The 7,672-nt window shown below is 30.0% G+C and overlaps 2 non-coding genes across 2 annotated transcripts; both read right to left on the reverse strand.

Moving 5' to 3' along the window:
• Positions 1-1,797: 1,797 nt before the first annotated feature.
• Positions 1,798-1,871, reverse strand: TRNAW-CCA (transfer RNA tryptophan (anticodon CCA)). Its single transcript has one exon. It is a non-coding gene; the product is annotated as a tRNA-Trp (tRNA).
• A 189-nt stretch (positions 1,872-2,060) lies between these two features.
• Positions 2,061-2,134, reverse strand: TRNAP-UGG (transfer RNA proline (anticodon UGG)). Its single transcript has one exon. It is a non-coding gene; the product is annotated as a tRNA-Pro (tRNA).
• Positions 2,135-7,672: the final 5,538 nt, after the last annotated feature.

The raw sequence follows: 7,672 nt of genomic DNA on the forward strand, positions 1-7,672 counted from the left end.
ATTAATTCGGATTAGGTTTATCGTTGGATGAACTGCATTGCTGATATTGACCCCAAAAAAGAAACGGTAGGTACAGCTAGTCCGTGAACAGCCAACCATCGCACTGTAAAAATTGGATAGGTTCGATCTATGGTCATTGGGTCCTCCTAAAAAGATCTACTAAATTCATCGAGTTGTTCCAAAGAATCAAAACGGCCGGTTATTAATGGAATTCCTTGTCGGCTCTCTGTAAAATACTCGTTTGGACGAGGGCTTCCAAACACATCATAAGCTAAACCTGTGCTGACGAATAACCAACCCGCAATGAATAGGGAAGGTATAGTAATACTATGAATGATCCAGTATCGAATACTGGTAATAATATCAGCAAAAGAACGTTCTCCTGTGCTTCCAGACATGCTGAGCTCCGCATATTCTTGTAGGGGATCGATTCCGTAAAAGATGAGATCAGTAAACGGAAATTCACTGAAATTCAATCTTTGTGAGATCGTCAATATTGTACCAAAGGTATTTTTAGAGTATACCGAATCAGTATAGCTATCCTTCTTCTGACACAGCAACGCAATTTCAAACAGTATATCGACATGAAGTGCTAGATAATTTCTTTCTTCTTCTTGCTTGTCGATGTATAACCACGTATCATGCGATAGAAAATTCCTCAAATTCCTGGAATATAATATAGGGGATTCTATTATTGGTTTGGGGCTAGAAACGGAAGATCAGGTAACCCGTGAATCCAACAAGTTTATAATAATTCATGAAGGAAATTATCATATTTCCGCAAGTCAATTAGATGCGAAATCTAAAAATTGACTTTTTTTCGTAATTGCATAAGAGGTTTTGTTTTTTGTTGTAAGCCCTCCTTTTTTTATTTTAAGGAATTGCTTAGTCGTCTAGTAACAAGTAAGAGTAGTCGATAGTATTAGATATAGATAAAAAAAAGAGCAAGGAATAAAAAAAAAATTCTACTAATCAATATTTGTGAGGCGGCCTTTCTTGTATTCTTGTATTAGATCCAAAGGTTTTTTCTTGACCTAACTACAAAGATGATGAATCTATTTCTTTTTCTTTTCTACTCTTGTCCTGCCGCTCTATTTTTGTGAATACCGTTTAGAATGATTGATGAATCAAAAAATTTCAATTGAACTTATTCTTTCAATTGGTATTTTTGCTTATCCCCGTCTCTTTTAAAAATTGAAACTTAGGTAAGTGCTTTATAAACATATGTATAAAAAGAACATATTTCATTTAGCTCCTTCATGCCTACTCTAACTAGTTATTTCGGTTTTTTACTAGCGGCTTTAACTATAACCTCAGCTCTATTTATTGGTCTGAGTAAGATACGACTTATTTGAAAATTAATTGAATGAACGAACAATTAATAAAAACAAAGTTTTCTGTCCTATTCCATATATTCTATAGTTCCTTACCGTGTTAATTATCAATTATTAGTTATTGATATTCATGGGCAATAGAGATTAATATTTAGGGATAGATATTACCTTTCTTTTTCTCTCCTTTCAAATAAATTGAAATGATTGAAGTTTTTCTATTTGGAATCGTCTTAGGTCTAATTCCTATTACTTTGGCTGGATTATTCGTAACCGCATATTTACAATACATACGTGGTGATCAGTTGGACCTTTGATTAATTAACATCTCTTTTTTTGACTGACCCCTTTAATTTTAATTTAATTAATTTAATTCAAGGAGGTCAAATTCGAATTGCTGTTCAATTTTTTTTTTTTTTTTTTTTTTTTCAGTTCGGTGTAATTTTCGACTTAACAAGAGCGGAATCACGCTCTGTAGGATTTGAACCTACGACATTGGGTTTTGGAGACCCACGTTCTACCGAACTGAACTAAGAGCGCTTTCTTATCATAATAAATAAGACTGTAAAAAAGAGGATTCTTTTATTTTATAACCCCAATACATCGTGCACACCTATACTATCATATATCATATATAATATGAGAAAATGATAGATTATGTATGCTTAATTTTAATCAATCTAAAACTAAAATGGCTCCCTCCTTACTGCTCAAAGGAGAAGTAATAGGTAGGGATGACAGGATTTGAACCCGTGACATTTTGTACCCAAAACAAACGCGCTACCAAGCTGCGCTACATCCCTTTCAATTGGCCTACGATGTTATTGTAGAGAATCCCTGTCTTGTTTTCCACACCCTTATTTCATCTATTGATATACAAAAATTATCTTTCCATTTCCTCTTTTTGGTCTCATATCATATAACAACCATATAATGAATAATAAATGAATCTTTTTGGCGGGAATTCTCAGGCAGAAAGGGACCTATTTTGCTGTTTTAAGAAAAGGAAAATCTTATCTATCGAATCATTGTACATTTAAATTTTAATTTTGAATTAGGAATTCCGGGTACAAATATACAAATACAAGTGGTCTTTAACCACACATACATGTGATTATATATGTATTACCATAATGTATGTAATACGATAAAGAAGGAGGATTTTAAATGCGAGATCTAAAAACATATCTTTCCGTAGCACCGGTACTAAGTACTCTCTGGTTCGGTTCTTTAGCGGGTTTATTGATAGAGATCAATCGTTTCTTCCCGGATGCGTTAACATTCCCTTTTTTTTAATTCTAGTTATTGTCGCGGGACGGGGTGAAAAAGATTAGATCGATATACAATCAAATATCTGTGACTAATCTCTCGCCCCCCCTTGACTTTAGTTGTTTTTAGAATTATAATTATATAAGAAATGAATTCTAATTATATAAGAAATAATTCTATTTAGTTTTTTTAGAATTCTAATTATATAAGAATTATATAAAATAAATAAGGAAGGTAGAACGAAAAAAGTGGATTGAACCTCAACAAAACTTGGGTTCAAGCTCCAATTAAATTACTAGTAGAGCGAAAAGAGAAATGTGGCTGGAACAACAGTATCCTACAAGATACTTAAAGAAAATACCGTACTGTGATTCTAAATCGAGTTAGAAATCATTGTATTACTTATTTACTATTAGTATAATACATATTGATTTACTATATTGATTGCAATTGATTGCAACGAAATCTTTCAGGATTTGGTTTTGAGTTAGCAACTTTTATTTATTTATTTTCATTCCTTTCTTCTTCACTTTTGATCGGAAAATAGAAGAGTTGGGTGAATTAAAAACTCAAAGGGGGTTCATGGCCAAGAGTAAAGATGTCCGAGTAACGATTATTTTGGAATGTACCAGTTGTGTTCGAAACGTCGTTAATAAGGAATCAACGGGCATTTCCAGGTATATTACTCAAAAAAATCGACACAATACGCCTAGTCGATTGGAATTGAAGAAATTCTGTTCCTATTGTTACAAACATACAATTCACGGGGAGATAAAGAAATAAATCGAATCAAGTACTCGTATGTCAACCCTTCCCGAGAATATGAGAAAATAGGACATTAGGTATTTAGGTAACATTAGGTATTTAGTATGAGAAAATAGGACATTAGGTATTCAGGTATAATAATATATATTATATAATATATTAAGTAATATTAAGTATATAATTAGTTAGATATAATATATAACTAATATATAACAAATATTTTATTTATATATTAGTCTATATTTGTATTTCCTTGTCTATTCCACGCTTTCTTTTTAAAGTGAAGTTTTTAGTTTTAAATTATTCGATATGCACGTTAATAAATTTTTAACCTTTTTAACCTGGTATATGATTGTATCAATATTCTTTTATTTTTTTTTATTCTATTTTTTATTTAGTTCTTATTTTTTTAATAATTTTTTTCTTTATTCTCGAGTCAATTATTTATTTTTTTAGTTTACCGTCTTCGAATGATTTTTAGTTTACAGTCTTCGAATGATTAGGAGTTGGATTTTCATTGATTAGGAATTAGATTTTTAATATCACTAACTATTTTTTTTTTTATTTTCTATTCGTGCATAATGATTATTTTAATATTGTTAATTTTAATATTGTTGTTAATTTTAATATTGTTAATATTGTATTATTTATTATATTGTATGATTTATTCATTACTATATTTTTTAGTTATTACTATATTTTGTATTTATTACTATATTTCATTATTTATTTCTTATTTTATTAATTATTTATTATTTTCGTGTCGGTTCTATATATATTTATAAATTATATTTATTTATTATTTATGTATTATCACAGTTATAGATATTTATTTAAATTATATTTATATATTAAATATATTAAAATATTAAATTATATTTATATTTTATATATTAAATATATTAAAATATGAAATTATATTTATATATATTTATAAATTATATTTATTTATTATTTATGTATTATCACAGTTATAGATATTTATTTAAATTATATTTATATATTAAATATATTAAAATATTAAATTATATTTATATTTTATATATTAAATATATTAAAATATGAAATTATATTTATATATTAAATATATTAAAATATGAAATTATATTTATATATTAAATATATTAAAATATGAAATTATATTTATATATTAAATATATTAAAATATGAAATTATATTTATATATTAAATATATTAAAATATGAAATTATATTTAAATAAATATCTATAAATAATATAATAATAAAATAAACTAATAAAATAAACAAATAAATAATAAATAAATAATTAAAATAAACTAATAAAATAAACAAATAAATAAGAAATAAATAATAAATAAATAATACAATAATAAAAAAAACAAAGCAAATCGTATTTATTCTATTAATTCTATAATTTGAATTTGATCCGATCAAAATAGGATTTTAGAAAAGGATAGGATAGGATTATTTTTAGAAATAAGGAATAAAGAAATGATGGATAAATACAAGCGATCTTTTCGTAGGCGTTTGCCCCCGATCCAATCGGGGGATCGAATTGATTATAGAAACATGAGTTTAATTAGTCGATTTATTAGTGAACAAGGAAAAATCTTATCTAGGCGAGTAAATAGATTGACTTTAAAACAACAACGATTAATTACTATTGCTATAAAACAAGCTCGTATTTTATCTTCGTTACCCTTTATTAATAATGAGAAACGATTTGAAAGAAGGGAGTCGACCGCTAGAACTAGAACCAGAAATGAGAAACGATTTGAAAGAAGAGAGTCGACCGCTAGAACTACTGCTCTTAGAACCAGAAATAAATAGGCTTACCCTTCAATTGACTCAAAATTATCAAACGTAGACTGATGCTTTATTCAAAAAATCTGATAATCAAAATTGTCGTGTCGTAAGAAAAAAGAAATAAATAAAAGAATCGAATCGGGTTGGGGAAGAAAAATAAATTTTTTTTTTTTTTATTGAGCGTCTTCGCTCATCTTGTTTTCTTGTTTTGATGACCTTATCAGAATTTTTTTATCATATTAATTTCTACTCTACCTCCCTCGAGTTCATTCTCGAGGGAACCCCATTTCATTTAAAGCATTTCGGTGGATTCCTTCCGATCTCCTTATTTTATAATCTCGTTGGAAATCATATAAAGACAATTCCTATTTGAGATAGCTATTTGTGCAAGTATTTTACGATTAAGAAGCAACTGTTTCTTGTACCGATTTTTTATTAATCTACTATAATTATAGGATACCCCCATTCCTCGAATTCCTGCATTTATTCGAGTGATCCACAAACGACGAAAATATCTTTTTTTCCTATCTCTATCCCGATCAGCCGAAACCAAAGCTCTTACTCTTTGTCTCCGAGCTATATATCCCTCTTTCATTCTGGTCATTGAATAAAAGAAATTTTGATGAATAACTAATTCTTTCTTTCAGTTATTCTTTTCTAGTCTATTAATAACAAAACGGATTCTTCCAATGTATAAAATAAAAATTCCAATGGCTTTTGCTACTATAACCGTCCCGCCCACGATTTTTCCTTTTTTCTAGGCATTTCATTTCGCCTTGAAATAAGAAATTGTATTGATACTAGGTATCAAAAAAAGCATATTAACTAAAATAAAGGAGTAAATAGAAATGGATAAATAAATAGTGGGTTCCATCGTTTCTATGGTTACTTCTTAAACGGTGAGGTCCCCTCTATACACCGGAGCTCATTCCTTCATTTAACATTTAATTGGTAACTTGTACAGTTCACACTCTTCGGCTCTACTCATAAATTTTTCAGTAATAGATCTTTCACAACGAGATCTATCTTATACAGTAACGGTATGTAATTAGGAGGATTAATTGGGTAGCTGACCCTGTTAGTCCGTTCTTTGCAAGAGTCGAAGCATAATCTTTTTGCTTTTTAAATAGGATTTTCCCCGCTTAATGGATAAGCATTTGCTACCAATGGGGAATTTTTAAAAAATTCCAAGATTGGATTTGCGCCAATGGAAACCATAAATTTCATACACAATAGAAGGATATGGTAGATCTATCTTTTTTAGATAGTGAACGGAAGAACCCCATTCTATTCACTGGTACTGATCGTTGATACTGAAAAATTGTTTCCTTTTTCTCAGCCCATGATCTGAACAAGTCGCACATACACCCTAGTACATCTTCCTCGGCGCTGAGGACATCCCCGAAGAGCAGGGGCTTTCGTGACATTTCTAATTGGCTGTCTTGCATTTCTAATAAGTTGTTTAATAGTTGGCATGCTGAATCATATACAATCATATACATAATAGACTGGTTTAGATCGATCCTAACCAGATGATTATGAATTACTTCTTTTTCTCTTTAATAGATTAATAAAATATTAATCTATTAAAGAGAAAAAGAAGGAAAGGAATAAGAGGGATTAAATCAATCTAAATCAAAATTAAATGGTGTTCCATTGTCGTCAAATGGTGGTCTTCCATTGCCATTGTCGTCAAATGGTGGTCTTCCATTGCCATTGTCGTCAAATGGTGGTCTTCCATTGCCATTGTCGTCAAATGGTGGTCTTCCATTGCCATTGTCGTCAAATGGTGGTCTTCCATTGCCATTGTCGTCAAATGGTGGTCTTCCATTGCCATTGTCGTCAAATGGTGGTCTTCCATTGCCATTGTCGTCAAATGGTGGTCTTCCATTGCCATTGTCGTCAAATGGTGGTCTTCCATTGCCATTGTCGTTAACTAGTCTCCATTTTTTATTCACTATAGGTTTGTTATTCACTATAGGTTTGTTATTCACTATAGGTTTGTTATTCACTATAGGTTTTTCATTCACTATAGGTTTTTCATTCACTATAGGTTTTTCATTCACTATAGGTTTTTCATTCACTATAGGTTTGTTATTCACTATAGGTTTTTCATTCACTATAGGTTTTTCATTCACTATAGGTTTTTCATTCACTATAGGTTTTTCATTCACTATAGGTCTCGATTCTGTACGCACTATATGATCCACAATTCCATGATCTTTGGCTTCTTTTGCTGACATAAAATTATCTCTTTCCATGTCTTTGTTTATAACCCATCGGGGCTGGCCCGTTCTTTGTACATAAGCCTCTATGATGTCTTCTTGCATTTTCATTACTTCGTCTGTTTCCATGACCCAGTCTTTGAAGCCATCATCCTTAAGCATACTAATAGGTTGATGGATCATTACCCTGATGATATAACATACTTCTAACTCACATAATGAGGCGAGAAGAATAGCTATAGAATTGAACAACCGTACAGGCATTTTTTGCGCATTGCATACGGCTTTACAATTG

Source organism: Durio zibethinus, unplaced genomic scaffold (genome assembly GCF_047325235.1).
Source record: "Durio zibethinus cultivar Kanyao isolate XHJ-2024 unplaced genomic scaffold, ASM4732523v1 HiC_scaffold_223, whole genome shotgun sequence".
In the NCBI taxonomy this organism is placed as follows: Eukaryota; Viridiplantae; Streptophyta; class Magnoliopsida; order Malvales; family Malvaceae; genus Durio; species Durio zibethinus.